Genomic DNA, 19,841 nt, shown 5'->3' with positions numbered 1-19,841 from the left:
TTTCTTTCTTTCTTTCTTTCTTTCTTTCTTTCTTTCTTTCTTTCCCCCTCCCTCCTTTCTTCCTTCCTTTATTCCCCCCATTCCTTCCTTTATCCCCCCCCCCCCATGTATCTACTGTATTCACTGATAAGTGTATGTGAAATTCTGGATTCTTTTCTATTTTTATTGGAATTTATGGGCTTTTTTAGAATTACACATTTATTTCACCCCTACACATTTTCATACTAGGTTAATTCTGTTCTTTGCATAGCATTATAAGCAATTTTTATATCATGCATTCTTACTTTTTGTTAGTAATACCCACTCTAAATATTTGTTCTAGCCTCTCATTTGTCTATTAGCATTGTTTATTCATCTTTGATGAATATAAGCTGAAAATTACTAATTATCTCTATTAGTCTTTTTCTTTATGAATTCTAATTTTTATCTTACTTAAGAAAAGATTTTTGGGCAGCCCCGGTGATGCAGCGGTTTAGTGCCGCCTGCAGCGCGGGGTGTGATCCTGGAGACCCGGGATCGAGTCCCATGTTGGGCTCCCCACATGGAGCCTGCTTCTCCCTCTGCTTGTGTCTCTGCCTCTCTCTCTCTCTCTCTCTCTGAATGAATAAATTATATATATATATAATAATATATATAATATATATATATTTCCATATATATATATGGAAAACATTTTCAACTCCAAAAATTTCAAGATATTTGCATTTATTTTTTATGAATACTTTTGTAGTTTAAACTGTTCTATTTTTCTCTTCAATTCTTCTAAACTTCAATTTTGTATAGGTTATGTAGGAGGGAATCAAACGCTTTCTCTCAAATTTACCCAATTTTCTAGACCAGTTATTTAAGAATTTATCTTTGTCCCATTGATTTGAAATACTGCTTTAATTATAAACTCAATAAATCTTTTTTTGAGGATTTGAATAAATGTTTATTTTTTGTTTGATTGTTTATGCTTCACTTTCATAAAATTTCTATCATTATAGTCAAATGATATGAATATCATTCACAAGCATATTTTTAAAACATTTGATTACATGGGGATACCGTTTCTCAAATTATAATACAACTGAGTTAAGCTAAACAAGTTTAAAATTCTCCTTCAAAAAATGTTAAAATAACTAAGTTTTTCTATTTTTTTACATAATTCACATAGTAAGTTTCTTTAATATTTATAAAAATACTATCTTTCTGAAGAGATTTTAAAACAGCTATCCTGGACTTGGAAAGTAACAGTCATATAATGACCTAGGTATGAAACAATTTATACTGGCATGGAGAAAAGAAAAATTGCAAAAATTTCAGTAATTTTGCAATTATTGTGTCTTTAGAGCTTGACTTAAAAAAAACAAAGTACAGCTGGACAAACTAAACACTTCTCTTGGTAATATAGATGAAGACCTTTTGGACTAGATTTTAGTCTTCTAATACATCTTCTAAAGATATGATTGTATGATAATTTTTAATCCAGGCCCTTTTTTTTCCTTTGAAGAACAGCAAGAACAGTTTTTTTTTTTTCATCTAATTCTTGATAAAGGTGCAATATTTACATGAATTTAGTGTGAGACACTATGAATTGTTTTTATTCACAGCATTTTTGTGTGGGGTTTTCCTCACATCAACCAATTCTCTCACCCTCTGCACACCAAGTGTGTGTCCTACAATTCAATTGAATCCTGAAACTAACTATCAAGATTTAATGCAGACGCCACAGGTTGAGGATTCCGTCCCACAAAACTGCCTTCATACTGCAGATGCTAATAACAACTCCCAGGTCTCCTGTACTTCTGATTGATTGCTACCAATCCACTTGAAAATTTCCTATAATGATTCACAGAACTCAAGAAAGTGTTTCACTATTACTAGTTTAGTATAACAAGGCAGGAAACAACAAATGTTGGAGAGGATGTGGAGAAAGGGGAACCCTCTTGCACTGTTGGTGGGAATGTGAACTGGTGCAGCCACTCTGGAAAACTGTGTGGAGGTTCCTCAAAGAGTTAAAAATAGATCTGCCCTATGACCCAGCAATGGCACTGCTGGGGATTCACCCCAAAGATACAGATGCAGTGAAATGCCGGGACACCTGCACCCCGATGTTTATAGCAGCAATCTCCACAATAGCCAAACTGTGGAAGAAGCCTCGGTGTCCATCGAAAGATGAATGGATAAAGATGTGGTTTATGTATACAATGGAATATTACTCAGCCATTAGAAATGACAAATACCCACCATTTGCTTCGACGTGGATGGAACTGGAGGGTATTATGCTGAGTGTAATAAGTCAATCGGAGAAGGACAAACATTATATGGTCTCATTCATTTGGGGAATATAAATAATAGCGAAAGGGAATAAATGGAAAGGAGAAAAAATAAGTGGGAAATATCAGAAAGGGAGCCGGAACATGAGAGACTCCTAACTCTGGGAAATGAACTAGGGGTGGTAGAAAGGGAGGTGGGTGGGTGGTGGGGGAGACTGGGTGACGGGCACTGAGGGGGGCACTTGATGGGATGAGCACTGGGTGTTATCCTATATGTTGGCAAATTGAACACCAATAAAAAATAAATTTATTAAAAAATTAAATATGATTTCTTATAAATAAAATATTAATGTAGTCATAATAAAACAATGCAATAATCTTCATGGTAAGATGTATTGATTAAGCAATGAAATTGAAGCATTATTTATGTATTTTTCAAATATAAAACATATTCATGACAGTGGGCACTATAATCCTATCATAAAACATGTATTACAGATTTATAATTCAAAGTTTTCATCAACTTTATTTCATTTTATTTATAATTAGACCTTTAAGTTCCACATATAAAAAGCACGAAGATGGCAATCAATGTGTCTTAAGAAACCAAAAGTTGCCATTATATGAGGGTATTTTGATTCAACTAAACACATTGTTTGGAATATATCTAAATGAAAACAGTAATTAATTATATTACATTAGTGGTTTTTTTGTTAAAATAATTATTATTCTTTAGATATTATGGGATCTCTACAGATAGCTTTCAAATATCAATAATATGAGCTACTCAAGGTATTGTCATATTTTTATATTAATCATTACTTTCTGAACTAGTATGCATTTAAGATCTTTAACTTGTAAGTTAATATAAGACCACTCGTATTTCTTCAAAACAATATCCCTTATATCCGCTGTGAATCAAATGTATAAACTCCTAAACAGGAACATTCTAAAACCAAATTATTTTAATTCATGCATTAGCAATTTAACTTAATAAATTATTATTTCATAGGAAAGGAAAGAAGTAAGACTTAAATTATTTGTATGAATTTAGCTTTTGCAAATTAGTTTTAAGACAAGACTGTGTTTATCTTTTGATTTTTTTTTTGTGAGTAATATAACTGCAGATGCAGACATTACTAAAGTCTAAAGTAGTTACTCTTCTTATCAATATTGATGGCTACCAAGATGTAATTAGAAGAATTGGGGATACCTGGGTGGCTCAGTGGTAGAGCATCTGCCTTCAGCTCAGGTCACGATCCCAGGGTCCTTGGATCCAGTCCTGCATCAGGATCCCTGCAGACAGCCTGCTTCTCCCTCTGCCTATTTCTCCACCCCTCTCTGTGTGTCTCTTGTGAGTAAATAAAATCTTAAAAAAAAAAAAGGAAAATTGTATGATATTCTTTGTACATGTAATCAGATTTCAAAAGGATTTAATATTCATGTATTTGAGGAAAACAATAAAGCAGCCACTCCAATTGAGTATATCTACATTTGACTTTGCTTTAGAATTTCAATAAAAATTTATAACTTTTGCTAACGTGAAATTTAAGGCTATTTCAAAGAAATTTAAGAGATTATTGTGAATGTATTAAAATTTAATATTTTAAACTACACTTTTATCTTTAAATATGCAATTTCTCACAGTAGTGTATTTCAAAACAATGCATTTTTATATGTACACTAGAATGAAAGATGTTGACAATATAGCTACACAGACTTCCACTGTATCCAACAAAGATTCCTTTAAAGCGATTTAATATGCCTTTGATAGTTCAGATGCCTTTATCTACAATGTCTAAACCAGTTCTGTTGCTCTACCTATCCTGCTTCTCCACATATCACATTTCTGGCTATCTTGTAAAAACCTGAGAATGTCCTACCTACCATATAGTGTTGCCTCGGTGCTTAGGTCTTAGTACACTAATGTAACTGAAGCCAATTCTGTATTTAAGCCATTCCTAAGAGTTAAAATGCTGGAAATTTATATCCATGGTCCTTAAGAAATTAAGTTAAATTGAGAAGTCCATGACAGAAACTGAATAGAAGCCTGTTGGCCAGCCTCAGATTTCTTCTCTCATGCCTGAGGTAGGTTTATCACCTGTTGCTTATGGGACTTGATGTCTGACACTGTCCCAAATACAGAAATATCCACCTAGGCATACTGTGCCAAGCAAACATATTCCTTTGAGTCTGCAGCATCAAACCCAATAGTGGTAAGAGGATGAACGTAAACATATGTATACTTTATAACATTTCGAGCCTAAGTTTTAAAATCTTTGAAGTTTCTTCAATTCTTTTTTCAACCCAAGAGACAACTCAAAAAGAAAAGTACTAGATAAATGCTTACTTAACTTTAAAAATTATAAAAATAATTATTTCATGGAATTACAAGAATTAAATGATTAATACACGTAAAATGATTAGACTATAACAAAGTGCAACATCTAGAATTATAGATACATAAGCATTTTATAAAGAGAGCAACTGCCACTGTTGTGAAGGATATTAAAGTAAGTACTGGGGCAGCCCGAGTGGCTCAGAGGTTTAGCGCCGCCTTCAGCCCAGGGTGTGATCCTGGAGAGAATCGAGTCCCACGTTGGGCTCCCTGCGTGGAGCCTGCTTCTCCTTCTGCCTGTGTCTCTGCCTCTCTCTCAGTCTGTGTCTCTCATGAATAAATAAACAAATTTTTAAAAATTAAATAAATAAATAAAGTAAGTAAGTAAGTAAGTACTAATCAGACACATTTATTAGTGTTAGGGAGAAAGAATTCCTTTTCCCTTCGAGGTTCTTCTAACTGGGCTAAGAATCAAATTGACATTTGATAGATTAATAGGAGAAAATCCAATTTAATTTTGTACATATGGAGTATCCACAGAGACATGGAAATTCTAAAGATGGTTATGAAAAATGAGGTATATATGTCATTCTGAATTAAGAAGAGGATAGACTCTGGAATTTTGAAGGGAAACAATCCAAATCGCAGAAAGATGAAAAAGTAAATACTTGGTAAACAAACATTTACTGGTCCACTCAGAAGCAATGTGACATAGAGGACTTTGGTCAAACAGATAGTGCTCCATTCTTCTCTGTCTACTGTTTCTAGTTTCTATCATAATGTAGATATTTATGGTGATAGCTTTCTCCCCAGAGCTGTTTCTTTGTCTACATTCTCTTCAGGTAGTTGGGAAGAAGCAAGTAAAGTGCTTTTCCTGATTCTACTGGGTTTCAATTGTTTTTTAACTCAAAATAATCTTCATATCAAAGTGGCCCACGTTTGAGTGGCCTGTGCTTGGACCCTACACTTGCCTTAAGAACACACATTTTCTTTAAAGAACAAAATAAGGACTGACTTAACTTTGATTAGTTTTGGTTTCTGGATTGTGTTTCCCATTTAGTATAAGGGTTATTTTAGTTTGGACAATGTTGGTCCCAGGTTTTATTCAAATTTATTTGCACTAGCCAAATACTCCTGACAAAGAGAAGCAACTTCTAAAATATTTAATTGGGGTAAAAGAAGAAAAATTTGAGAACAACTCCTTCCCAAAAGGTCAGGGGTGGGAGTGGCAATGAAAAAAATTAAATAGGAACAACTTAGAAATCTTAGCCACACCTGAGCATTTTATAAATTCCTCATGTTTTATGATGCTACAGACTGAGGATATGGTTAATTTTCAGTCAGCAATTTGATCAGTTTCTTTTCAAAGGAACAGTATTCAGGGATGTGTAGTTGGCCTTATGTAGAGAAAATTGCACATAGTTCAACAAGGCAAGAGTTATAACAGATGAAAGCCACAGGACAAATAATGAGAGATAGCATATCTCAAATTAAAGAGTGGTTCTACGAGGATAGGAGCTACTTTAGGATTTTAAACAAATAGTGACATTATCAGATGACATTTTAAAGGAGATATTTTAGATTCATTAGGTTAAGCTTATATGTTCATTTATTTGACAAATATTCATTGTTACATGTGTCACATACTGCTCATAGATGTTCAGAATAGCAAGGTGAACAGGATAGAAAGCAATCTTTCTTCATAAAGCCGACAATCTAGCAGGACAATTTGACAATAAACAAGTAAATAAATAAGTAATAAGATTTTAGACAGTGATAATATCATGAAAGGAATAAGTATAATTAAGTGATACAGTGTGATTGATGGGTGTGATCAACAGTTGGCAACACTAAATAGCCATAGCACAGTAAATGAAGATCTTGCTGAAGAGTCATATCAGATTAAGCCTGGAATGTAGAGAAGGAAGTCACCACTGGGGGCTGGAGCCAGAGAAAGGGCAAGTACAAAGAGCTAGAGGATGAGTGAGATATATTAGAGGAATGGAATGAAAGCCAATGTAGATACAGCAAATTGAATGATAATAAAAGTGGAGCAACTGGAGATTTAAAAGTTAAACAGCTCGTGTACAGTGTCTAGCAGAAGACCTTGGAAAAATACAGTTGCATCTTAAGAATGGGAATCTATTGGTTGATGTTTAAAAATAAAGTAATATGGTCTTAGTTACATATTTAAAACATAAGTTTAGCAGCTGATAGAACTGTGAATGAGAATGTATGGAATAGGGCAACTATCCAGGGAGATATCAGAAGTGTCCATGTGAAAGTTTGTCCTAAGTGATAACAGAGGGGATGGGGAACCTAGAAGTAGATCAACCAGCGCTCACTGATAGGATGGATGGGAGGGGTAAAAGGGAAAAAGGCAAATTGAAGATGATTCCAGGGCCTTAAACTATGGAAGGTAAACTGAATTTTAGTGTACCTTTTTAAAGATAACATTCAAAATGATAGTAATATATTTCTTTATAGTAAAATATCTTGCACTTAATATGATCATAGGTTATAATGTTAGAGAGAACATTATTTTGGGTTTACCTAAACAGAAATCTCAGTATAAAAGTAAGAAAGAACTTGAAAGATTATTAGTGACTCATTATCATTCATTTTTTAGAAGACTAAAGGAAACACTGCAGTTAATATCATATTCATTTTACCAACTCTCTTTCCACTGACACTCTTCTAGTGTTCAGACTGGTGCCATGTAATCTCTCCACTGAGAGTGACTGAGCTAGAATCCTCAATCAATTACCTGATGTAAGTTAAACTAGCCTAAGTCTCTTTCTTAGGAGAAGCAGGGTAAAGTAATGGAAAGTGAGTAGACTTTAAAGTCAGATAGATGTGACTGGAATTCCACTTATTAAATGAGGGAATCTGGTTAAATTCCTGAATCTTACAGAGGCTTAAATTCCTCATCTGTAAAATGGAGATAACAGTATCTCTCTTACAGGGTTATGGCAAACCTGGAATGAGATACTATATGTAACTCATTGGACATAGTGTCTTGCACATAGAAACTCAGCTCAATAAATTTTAGACTTTTTCAGAATTAATAAAATTGTTCTTTTACCTACATTGGTCTCCATCTTACTACATCCTTAACACCAAAAAAATTGTGATGGTTATTTAATTAATAATTTTACTGTTGGCCGATAAATCACATTATACTTCACTAATTTTTTCAATTATTATAATGGTAGCTTTTTTTTTTTAAGATTTTATTTATTTACTCATGAGAGACACAGAGACAGAGAGGAACAGACACAGGCAGAAGGAGAAGGAGGCTCCATGTATGGAGCTGACGGGGGACTCGATCCCTTGTCTCCAGGATCACACCCTTGGCTGAAGACAGTGCTAAACTGCTGAGCTACCTGGGCTGCCCAATGGTAGCTTTTAAAATGAAAGGTCATTTAAAATAACAATTCTTTAGTTTGGGTGCACTTATTGCTAACTTTTAAGATAAATATTTATTATATTGCTCCTAAAAACTCAGCAGATAACTCTCCTCATCAAATGGCCCTGCCTTATTTTATCAACTTTTTTTATCATTCTTTTGTATTCATAATACTTTCCTCATTGTACCATCACCATCCGTTTCTCTGAGAATGCTGTCTCCTCTCCATGCCACTCTTTCTCAACTCTTCGTCAGCAGTTTGAAGCCTGCTCTGCTCTATGTATGGTGCATACGTTAATCTGCATTATTATAGAACCATCCACCTTTCAATCTTGCAGAACAATGTTGATCACGAGTTCCTTGAGATGGGGCTTATTTCGCCATTTCTATCCTCTCATGTCTAGGATAGAGCCTAAATATTTAGCACTAAATAAATAATTGATTAAATATAAATAAAACCCACAACGTTCAAATTAAAATGCATAGTTATCAACTGATACTAGTGTTTAAGATCACAAAGAACTCTTGAAATCTATTATGAACTGAATGCTTGTGCTCCTCTTGCCTAAAATTAGTATTTTAAAGCCCTACCCCCAATGTTACTAGACTTTATTGAGAGAAAGTGACAAAGGTTAAATGAAGACATAAAGGTAGTGCTCTAATTGGATAGGGCTGATGCCCTGTAAGAAGAGGAAAAGCTATCAAAGTTCACCCTCCACCATGGGAGGACAGTGAAAAAAGAAGCCCTCTCTGCAAGCCAGGAAGATAATTCTCACCAGGATCCAAACTGGACAGCAACTCGATCTTAGATTTTCCAGCCTCCAGAACAGGGAGAAAATATTTCTCTTGTTTAAGCTAGTCTTAGGTATTTTGCTATGACAGCTCAAGCTAAGATAAAATCCAATTACACTTTATATAATATGGTGGACTTTATACTTTATGTTATATTCTTTAAGAATTAACCTCTCACTTGAACAGCCCTGCTAGTAAAATATGTATAATTAGTTTACCAAAGCAAAATTAGTATTAATAAATTATGGAAAATAAAATTGTGTTTGGCATTTGAGATTAAGCTAAATGATGTGCAGATGTAAATGCATAGATTCTATTAAAAATTCCACTGGATGCCAAGGATCACAGATAGAATTGAGCTGCCTCCAGTTTTATACATCCATTACAGAATTAGTACTGCTTAGGGTATTTTCACTCAACAGAGTACATTTTTGAGACCCAAATTATATCATTTAATAAAGCTTTGGACGATGGAAAACAAAGCTTCTCTAAGGAATCCACAGTGAAAACAACATCTAAGAAGATACTTGTTTCATAAATCTACTCTGAAATTGAATTCTCCTAAAATATTATTGACATAAGACTTTGAGCTCCAAATTTTAAAATATACTAACAAAACTCATAGATATCAGCAAGAATTTTTCCAGAAAAAGCAATCTCTGCTTCATAATCTATACCTCTTCCCAAGTATGGAACGATATTATTAATCTACTATTATTTCAATCTCTTTCATTTAATTTCCATATTCCTTGAAATAAGCAAGCCAATAAATTAGAAAGTTTTTAGTCTTTGAGCTAATTTATTGAAAAAGTATCCTTTTCTTAACTCCTCATTTAAGATCCGAACTTAAAGTAAACTTCTGAAAATGTGTACTGGAAACTACCCTCATATTAATTCAGGAAAACCTAGAGGGAATCATACAAGGTATATTTTCTCATCTCACCCTTGCACTCATCCTAAAAAAAATGGTATCCCCCTTGTTTTATAAAACCAAGAGTGGAGCAAAGAATTGACAAATAACTTACTCAAAGGTAGAGAAGGTAGAGATAAGATTTGAATTGGAATTCCGTTAGCAGTCCAGATATTTTTTTTTAAGATTTCACTTATTTATTCAAGAGAGAGAGAGAGAGATAGTATGCACATTGGGGGGGGGGGTGGCAGGTAGGAGCAAAAGGGATTAAGACCCCAGGACCCTGGGATGCAGGCCTAGATCCCAGAACCCTGGGATCATGACCTGAGCTGAAGGCAGATGCTTAGCTGATTGAGCCACCCAGGTGCCCCAAGAAGTACAGATATTTTTTTATAAAATTGAGTATACGATGATGATGATGATGACAAAGATAAAAGTCCCTCTTTTCCCCAAAGCTCTTACAATATTAATGTACAGACAGTCTTCCACCTAAACACTTAAAAACAATTCAAGACTTTACAAAAGATACTCTGTCCATAAGTAAAATGAAAGATCAAAGAAGGGGGAGAAAATACATACTAGTAAAGCCACAGAACAGTTCACAAGCAAAACCATTTAGCCAAAACTGGTTTGCATCTGAAACATAATGACACATTATATGTAGTGTATGGATGTTTTTCCTGGTATTCTACAATGCCACAATTTGTTAAGTATTAATATTTTAAGTATTATTTTAATCCTAATTATGAAATAAAGAAACTGAGTTTAAGGTACTGAGTGACCTATCCAAGGTCACTTAGCCAAAAGATGTCAGTGCTAGATCAAGAATCTAACATTTTTGCTCCTGTTCCAGAAACATTTTTCTTAAAATCTTCAGTGCTAGAACAAATGTCACTTCCTCTTCCACAAAGCTATTCCTAAAATTGCCTTCAAGCTATAAGTAATCCATACATCTTACAATAAGAAATGCTAATATTCATTAATCAAAGCACTTGTTTATTGGATTTGTTATCAAAGTAAAAAACACATTTTTAATAAATATTTAATTTCCTCCTAAGGGCACCAAACAAATAATACCATCCATCTTCTATCTCTTGTACACACAGGCAAGGAAAGTTTACTGAGGAATAAAGTGCTTGCAGGGCTCAATATTAGACTGTTTAGATTTACAAATTCTTGGTGGTAGCAATGCTAGTAAATACAGCCCATTTGTCACATTTTATTTTAAACTCAGAAAGGAAATAATATGATCTCTCACACAGCACATTCTGAGTTATGAAACCAATAAAATTTAGATCAAATATTATGTAAAAGGACTGACACAGGAAGAACAATGAGTACGGTCTAATATAAACTTACTAAAACTTTAATTTGAAACAAAACATAAAGAATAAAAGGGCTTAACACCTCCACAGCACAATTTCACTTTCACTTACATCACCAATTATAGGATTTGCATAAAGATGCAGGATTAATGTATTTATAATAGATTTTAAAGGCATTTGAAAGAGACATTAAAGCCTTATATAGTACTGAGGGCTTTAAAGACTGTAAAATGTCTTTTTGTTTTGTGAATGAGATTTTCACAAATGCAGAAATGGCATCACACATTGTATGATCTAATGATTACTCATATAGCTTGTAAGTTGGAACTCTTTTTGCTCATTAGGCAGATACTGGAAATAATTAGTATTTAGGGTACCAATAGTGTCATACTGCTTCCAGTCCTGTCTTTCAGTAAATTCACATTTTGATTAATTAATTGCCTTTTCTTTCTTTCTTTTTTTTTGCTCCTATTATTGCTCAGAAGAATGTCTTTTATCATTATGTATTTCCAAATAGAAGCAGACTAAGAGGAATTCATTAATGTCCTTCTTTTACAGGATAATATTTGTAAGTTTGAATAACTTAGTTACTGATGACAGTTCAACACATTAGGTTAATTATAAGACATAGAAAACAGGGTTTAATTTGATCTTAGCCATCTCTTGCCATAGTTCATTGAGTTAAGAGATATATTTAATGAGTAATAATACTTGCCACTGGCAAAACAACAAATCCTAGAGTTCATTAAAATCCATTATATGACTATTTTATTTTAATTTTTTCATGAAATTCTGATTAGGTTGACATATTTTTCTTTGTATTTATATAGCTAATCTTTTTTTTTATCATAATCACTGTATCCTCCTTGGTTGCTCAATGACAGTTAACCATTAAATATGAAAGACAATAAAAAAACCAGAAATCTCATCTTATTTTTCTGTTTCTAGAGAGAAGGATATTGTCATTTTAAATGGATTTTACATATTTACATGGAAAAAGTGCATTTTAAAAGTGGCTAGTAGTGAATTATATTTTCTTCTTTGGAACTTAACCTATCAGACTTCTGGTTTTCTATATGTAAAATGTTGAAGCCTAAAAACATCCAAAATAAAACTCTGAAATAAACAACCTAATTGTACACCATGACAAACCAGAAAAAGAACAAATGAAGCCCAAAATTAGTAGAAAGAAGAAAATAATAAAGATCACAGCAGAAATAGAGACTAAAATGACAATAGAAAAGACCAATGAAGTCATCTTGGGAAAGATAAGCAAAATGACAAAACTTTAACTAGACTTACCAAGAAAATAAAGAGAGAGGACTCAAATAAATGAAATCAGAAATGAAAGAGGAGGCATTCCATCTGATACTACAGAAATACAAAGGATCTTAAGAGACTATTACGAAAAATTATATTTCAACAAATTGGACAACCTAGAAGAAATATAAATTTCTGGAAATATTCAAGCTTTCAAGACTGAATCATGAAGAGATAGAAAACCTGAACGGGCAGCCCAGGTGGCTCAGCGGTTTAGCGCTGCCTTCAGCCCAGGGCATGACCCCAGGGTCCCGGGATGGAGTCCCATGACGGGCTCCCTGCATGGAGCCTGCTTCTCCCTCTGCCTGTGTCTCTGCCTCTCTTTCTCTCTGTGTCTCTCATGAATGAATAAATAAAATCTTAAAAAAAAAAAAAAAACTGAACAGACTGATTACTAGTAAGGAGATTGAATCAGCAATCAAAACCAAAACCCCTCACCTAGAACCAGGTAGCTTCATTGGTGAATTCTACCAAACATTCTAAGAAGAATTAACACCAATTCTTCTCAATTTTTTCCAGAAATAAGAGAGGTGAAAACATCTCCAGATACATTTTTGCTAGGCCAGTATTATCCTGATAACAAAACAAGACAAGAACACTAAAAGAAAAAAAAAAAAATACAGGCCAATATCCCTAATAAACATAGATGCAAAAATCTTTAACAAAATGTTAATAAACCAAATTCAACAATACATTAAAAGAATCATGTACTTTAATCAAGTGGTATTTCAGGGATGCAAGAATGATTCAACCTCCACAAATCAAACAATGTGACACTTTACATTAACAAAATGAAGGATAAAAATCATATGATCATCTCAATATATGCTGAAAGAGCATTTAACAAGATTCAACATTCATTTATGATAAAAAAAAATCCCAGTGATGTAGGTACACAGGGAATGTGTGGAAGCTCTAGCCAGAGTGGGCAAATAAAAGAAATAAAAGACATCCAAGATGGTAAGGAATAAGTTAAACTAGGGCACATGGCCAGTTGGTTAAGCATCCCTGGTGTCAGCTCAGGTCATGATCCTGGGGCCTGGGACTCCCTCTGCCTCTCCCTCTGCTTGTGTTCCCTCATTCGTTCCCTCTCAAAGAAATAAAGTCTTAAAAAAATAAAAAGAAAAGGAAGGAGTTAAATTGTCATTCTTCACAGATAACACAGTATTATATATGGAAAACCCTAAAGACTCCACCAAAAAACTGTTGAAACTAATGAATAAATTCACCAAAGTTGCAGGATGAAATAATCAATGCACAAAAATCTGTTTTTCTTATACATTAAAAATAAACTGTAAGAAAGAGAATTTAAGAAAAACAATCCCATTTACAATTGCATTAAAAGGAATAAAATACCAGGAATAAATTTAACCAAGGAGGTGAAAGAACACTGAAAATTATAAGTCAGTAATAAGATAAATTGAAAAAGACACATAAATAAAAATGTATTTCATGCTAATGAATTGGAAGAATTAATATTGTTAAAATGTCTATATTACCCAAAGCAACATACAGATTCAATGAAATTCCTATCAAAATTCTAGCAGCATTTTTCATTGAAATAGAACAAACAATCCTAAAATTTATATGGAATCACAAAAGACCTGAAAGATCCAAAGCAATCTTGAGAAAGAAGAACAAATCTGAAGGCATCAACTGTCCCGATTTCTTTTTTTCTTTTTAAGATTTTATTCATTCATTCATTCATGAGAGACGCAGAGAAAGAGAGAGAGAGAGGCAGAGACACAAGCAGAGGGAGAAGCAGGCTCCATGCAGGGAGCCCAACGAGGGACTCGATCCTGGGACTCCGGGAACAGGCCTGGAGCTGAAGGCAGACACTCAACCGTTAAGCCACCCAGGCATCCCAGCAATCCCTGATTTCAAACTATATTACAAAAGTATAGTAATCAAAACCATATGGAACTAAGAGATAGAAAAATAGACGTATATATCAATGGAACAGAACAGATAGCCCAGAAATAAACCCATGCATATATAGTTAATTAAGTTACAACAAAGGAGTTGAGAATATACAGTGGGGTGAAAGTCTCTTCACTAAATGGTGCCGGGAAAACTGGACAACCATATGTGAAAGAATGAAACTGGACTGCTATCTTACATCTTACACAAAAATTAGCTTAAAATGGACTAAAGGCTTAAATATTGCACCTGAAACCATAAAACCATTAGAAGAAAACATAGGCAGTAAGCTCTGTGACATTAGTCCCGGCCATGATTATTTGGGCTTGACACCAAAAGCAAGGGTAACAAAAGCAAAAATAAGCAAGTGGGACTACATGAAACTAAAAATCTACTGCACTGAAAATCATCAACAATATGAAAAAACAACCTGCTAAACTGGAGAAATATTTGCAAATCATATTTCTGACAGAAGTTAATATCCAAAATAAATTTTTTAAAATTCATATAATTCAATAGCAAAAAATCCCCAGAAACAAATAATATGATTGAAAAAAAAAGACAGATAATCAAAATAGACAGTTTTCCAAAGAAGACATACAGATGGCTAACAAATACATGAAAAGATCCTCAACATCACTCATCATCAGGGAAAAGAAAATTAAGACCACAAGGAGATATTACCTCAAGCTGTTAGAATGGCTATAATCAAAAAGCCTACAAATAGCAAGTGTTGATGAAAAGGGAGTTCATATGCACTGTTGATAGAACTTAAATTGGTGCAGCCACTATGGAAAACACTATGGAGATTCCTCAAAAATCTAAAAATAGAGATCTGTTATTCCAGTTATTTTATAACTGGAAGTTATCCTTCACACCCCCTAAAGAGAGAAGTAAACAAACAAACAAACAAACAAAAAAAAAAAAAAAACAAGCTCATAGAAACAGAGAATAGATTGGTGGTTGCCAGAAGCAGTGGGTGGAGAGTGGGCAAAATGAGTGAAGAGAGTCAAAAGATAACTTACAGTTAAAAAAAAAAATGAGTCATGGGTATGTAATATACAACACGGCAATTATAGTTAATAATACTGTATTGCATATTTGAGAGTTGCTAAAACAGTAAATCTCAAAATTCTTATCACATGAAAAAAAATCTGTAACTAGACTTATAGTAATGAATGTTAATTAGACTTATTGTAATGACCATTTGCAATATTCACAAATATTGAATTATTATTTTGTATACCTAAAACTAATATAATGTATGGTATTATACCTTCAGAGAGAGAGAGAGAGAGAGGAGTCAAATCAATGAAATTCATTGGACAAAAAATATTTAATAGTTAAACATTTCCAGTATTTTCTATTCTCATTCTTTGTGAGTCAAAATATTTCAATCATAGATCACTTTCTGTGTGAATTTAAAAAAGAACACAACATAATCAATTTATATCTATATAAAGACCATTAAAGAGCTTTTCTTGAGCAAAGACTTAGGATCAAGGCATAGCCAAAAAAGATAGTTCAAAATGCTGAGACATCACTGTTTGTAGTGTAAGCCTAAAAATAATAAAGAGTTGGTTACTTTTATATTCTGATTTAACCCAACACATTAGTCCAAACTACAGACATAAAATATGTCACTTTATCCTCCTTACTCTTCTTTTTTTGCAGACTCAAAAAATTTTATTTCTTCAAAGTACCCTATTAGTATGCATATAACCTACAGAGACTCCAAACTGACCCTTGGCAAAAATATTAAAGTAAGAAGGACTAATGTTCAGGATACTTTAAATTTTCCTCTCATGCAATTTATTTCACAACTTAAATTCCAACTGCAGTTACAAACACTCTTGTAATATTTCATTCCTCTTTCTCCTCAATGATTTTGAATGAAATTAAGTCAACTTGGAAATAAGGGTATTTTAATTTAACTTGTCTCTGTTGCTCTGGGAAGTTGGTATTATTACCATTCTCACAAGAAAAGTAGTTGTCGAGGAGACACAGCTGATAATTAGCAAAACAAACATCTGAACTTAGGTCTCTTTGAGTCATTTAACTTGAACTGAAACACTGACAGTTTTTGTTCCTTTAAAGGAATTTCTGACATTATCAAATACACAGAGCAAAGACTAACAAGTCAGCCCCTCTCCTCCTCCCATCTCTTAGTAGCCATAAACTTCTGCTACTAACTAGTCTGACACACACACACAAGCATATGCACACGCATACACACACAGTCCCAGAAAGGAACCATTCTTGTTCTTTTCAAAGTGAACTAAAAGCCAAGTAACAGTAACTATTGCATTTCCTTTTATTTTAAACAGTAGTTGGAGAAGCCAGTTGTTGACTCATTCATAAATAAAAACTGAAAGCCTGAAACCGAGAAAGAGTGGTAGCTGAGTGGTTAAAAAGCCCAATAAAGCTTTCGTTAGTTTCAGTTCAAAAAAGAAAGTAATGGGAGTCCAGAGCTCACAGGATGCAGGGTCTAGTCTTTACATTGTGACCAACATCATGAACATATCTAGCACCTAGATCTTGATGTTTAAAAACAATTCTTCACTAAAAGGGACCAGAATTCCTTGGAGAATTGACTACTCCATAACTGGGGAAGGGAAAGAACAGGATGATCCTGAAATATCATCTTGCCTAAAGAATGAATAAAAATGTTAAAAAGACACTGAAATTAGCAAAAAGGTGATCCTACCAATCAAATCTTGGACAAATTAGTTTTTAAAAAGTAGCAGTTTATAGCATTTTGGATAAAATTAGAATATTAAGATTGATTTTAAGTTTTGGTAATTAGGAATGTGTTCTATTGGTGCAAGGAGAACCTACATAAATTAATGGAGCATAACATTTGTTTATGTCAAAAATGGCATTTTAGAACAGTAGGAAAAGTTTTCACAATAATATGATATATATATTTATTGATATATGGCTCATACTATACACATACAGAAAAGCAATTACATGTAAAATGCATATTTAAATGTGAGACTAGGGGCACCTGGGTGGTACAGTCTGTTTGTTTCAGCACAGGTCATGATCTCAGGACGGTGAGATCCAGCCCTGCAACTGGCTCTCCACTCAGCTTGGAGTCTGCTTGAGATTCTCTCTCTCCCTCTGCCTGCCCCCCATCAAGCACTCGTTCGCTCACATGCTCTCTCTCGCTTTCTCAAATAAATAAATCCTTAAAAATAAACAAACAAATAAATGAATGAATGAATAAATAAATGTGAGAGGTAGTTCATTATGCTTCTAGAAAATATTATTAACAAAGTAAAAGAATAATAAATGAGTGTACGAAATAAATGTATATGAGGGTGGGGATATCAATTTTATTATGCTTTAATTCACATATAGTAAACTTAAAAAATGTGAATGCTTCCTGGGATATCACTTCTGTTTTCCCGAAATTACCTGTAGAGCATGAGAAGATGGTAGTCAAGTTATCTCAGAGAATCAAAACTTGCTAGCTAATATGTAACAGCATATAACAAGAAATTGCCATGGGCACCAGTTTGAGTGTCAGTCCAGACTTCTATACTGAGAGTTCCTCATCCACAGGTTTGTTCCTTCTATCAATGTATTTTTTTTTCTATGATTCTAATCCCTGGATGCAGGTGATTGAATACAGTTGGAAAAATCACCTAAACTGGGATATCCTGATTCTATCTCTTGGAAACTTGGAATGTAAGTAATATTATATATATAATATTATGTATTATATATAATACAGTATGTATAATATAAATTACTCTTTTGATTTAACAACAAACTTCATCTATGTCATAATTTTATCCAAGATATTTTGTATTTGTGTATATGTGCATGAGAGAAGAGTAATGCAATTTTTTCCAAGGTGAAATTATTTATTATGGGATAAGCTCTATTCTGATATCAAGAAATTTAGATTTTTGAAATTAGGCATTGTGGTTAACTGGTTATCTTTATACCTAATTAGAGATACAGACCCAAATCAAAGGAAAACTTCTAAATGACATCAATTGCAGGCTTAGAAATAGAATAAACTAGACTGAGGCTATACCTCGTTGTCCTCATTGACCAATAACATCATCTTAATTGTAGATTTACACTTCAGCAGATCCTTATATTATGATGGAAGTTTGTACCAACACTAAGTGTTTATACAGAATGCATATCCCTGAATTGTCTTCACAAGACTTTCATTACTGTGTATAAAAAGTACACCCTTAAAGTGGCTTATAATTTAGGTGCAATTTTTAGTTAATAAGCAATCTTAATGACTGTGTATAATGCTAACTATAAACATAACACAAAGGTTATAGAATAATGTGCATGTCACAGGAGCAAAATTATAGTAAAAACCCATTCTTTATATTTTTGTACATTTAAAAACTGTAAAGCTCTACTTTTTTAGAGAGTAAAACAAAACAAAACACTGCATTTAAGGAAGGCTTTAGGGATGGGGTGTATATGTGTGTACATGTACGTGTGTGTATCTGTGTGTATGTTCATGAACAAAGTTGCTTCAAAACACTATCAAAAGAAACAAAACGAAAAGCATTGCTTATTAAACAAAATTACTAGTTGAAGTAGTCTTTCACTAGCTTCTTGTAAAAAATATGATCAGGGGCACCTGGGTGGGTCAGCTGGTTAAGCGTCTGCCCTTGACTGGGGTCATGATCCAGAGTCCTGGGATTGAGTCCCATGTGAGGCTCCCTGCTGAGCGGAGTGTCTGCTTCCCCTTTCCCTTGGTCTCTCCCCCTGCACTTTCTCTCGCTCACTTTCTCTCAAATAAATAAATATTTTTTTATATATAAAAAGAAAGTATTATCAGCCAAATAAGTTACACTGCACTGCCATTTCAACTATGATGCTGTAAGTCACAGGGTAAATGATAAAAAACTAAATTTCAGCATTTTCCATCCTTTGGATAAATTGAGCTAACTATAATTAAAGTAGCTAATGGTCAGTAAAGGCTCAAACAGAAACCTTCTCATTCCTTTCTGCTTTGCCATCTAGTACTAAGCCATTGTTAATTTTATATGCAATAACTGGATGCTTAGATCCAGGTCGGTATGATTCAAAAATTGCTAAATTTGTGGTTAGATCTGGGGTTATACCCTTTCTCTGTGACTAGCTTGCTATGTGACAAAAAAGAAATTACAGTTTTTATAAATGCTATTTTCTTAATTTAAGAACTGTGGATAATAGTACCTTTTTTGCAAAACAACTAAATAAAACACTAAATATAAAGTTCTTGACATAAAATTGTCTGTAGATAACATTTTCTTATTTGCAGAGATGCACTTGAGAGGCTAAAAATATTGTCATCATTCACTCAACGTTTTCAAATTTATGTTTTAGAATTAAAGTGGTGAACAAAATCTTGTTCTTTTGAAATTTGCATTATAGTAAAAAGGTAGATAATTAAAACATGTTACAATTATAATTATTTTTAAAGATTTTATTTATTTATTCATGAGAGACACAGAGAGAGAGAGAGAGAGAGAGAGAGAGAGAGAGACATAGGCAAGGGAGAAGCAAGCTCCCTGCAGGGAGCCTGATGCAGAACTGGATC

General features: G+C 33.5%; 1 long non-coding RNA gene across 2 annotated transcripts in view; it reads right to left on the bottom strand.

Moving 5' to 3' along the window:
• Positions 1–19,841, bottom strand: part of LOC125752361 (uncharacterized) — a 187,783-nt gene that overhangs the window by 8,652 nt on the left and 159,290 nt on the right. For both annotated transcript variants that reach the window (XR_007401720.1, XR_007401719.1), the window contains one exon: positions 3,472–3,627. This is a non-coding gene — a long non-coding RNA (uncharacterized LOC125752361). The remainder of the gene's footprint in view (positions 1–3,471; positions 3,628–19,841) is intronic.

The sequence above is a fragment of the Canis lupus genome, chromosome 13, assembly GCF_003254725.2.
Source record: "Canis lupus dingo isolate Sandy chromosome 13, ASM325472v2, whole genome shotgun sequence".
Taxonomy (NCBI): domain Eukaryota; kingdom Metazoa; phylum Chordata; class Mammalia; order Carnivora; family Canidae; genus Canis; species Canis lupus.
Note: the sequence above shows the minus strand (reverse complement) of the source record. Positions and strands in the feature narration are given on the sequence as shown.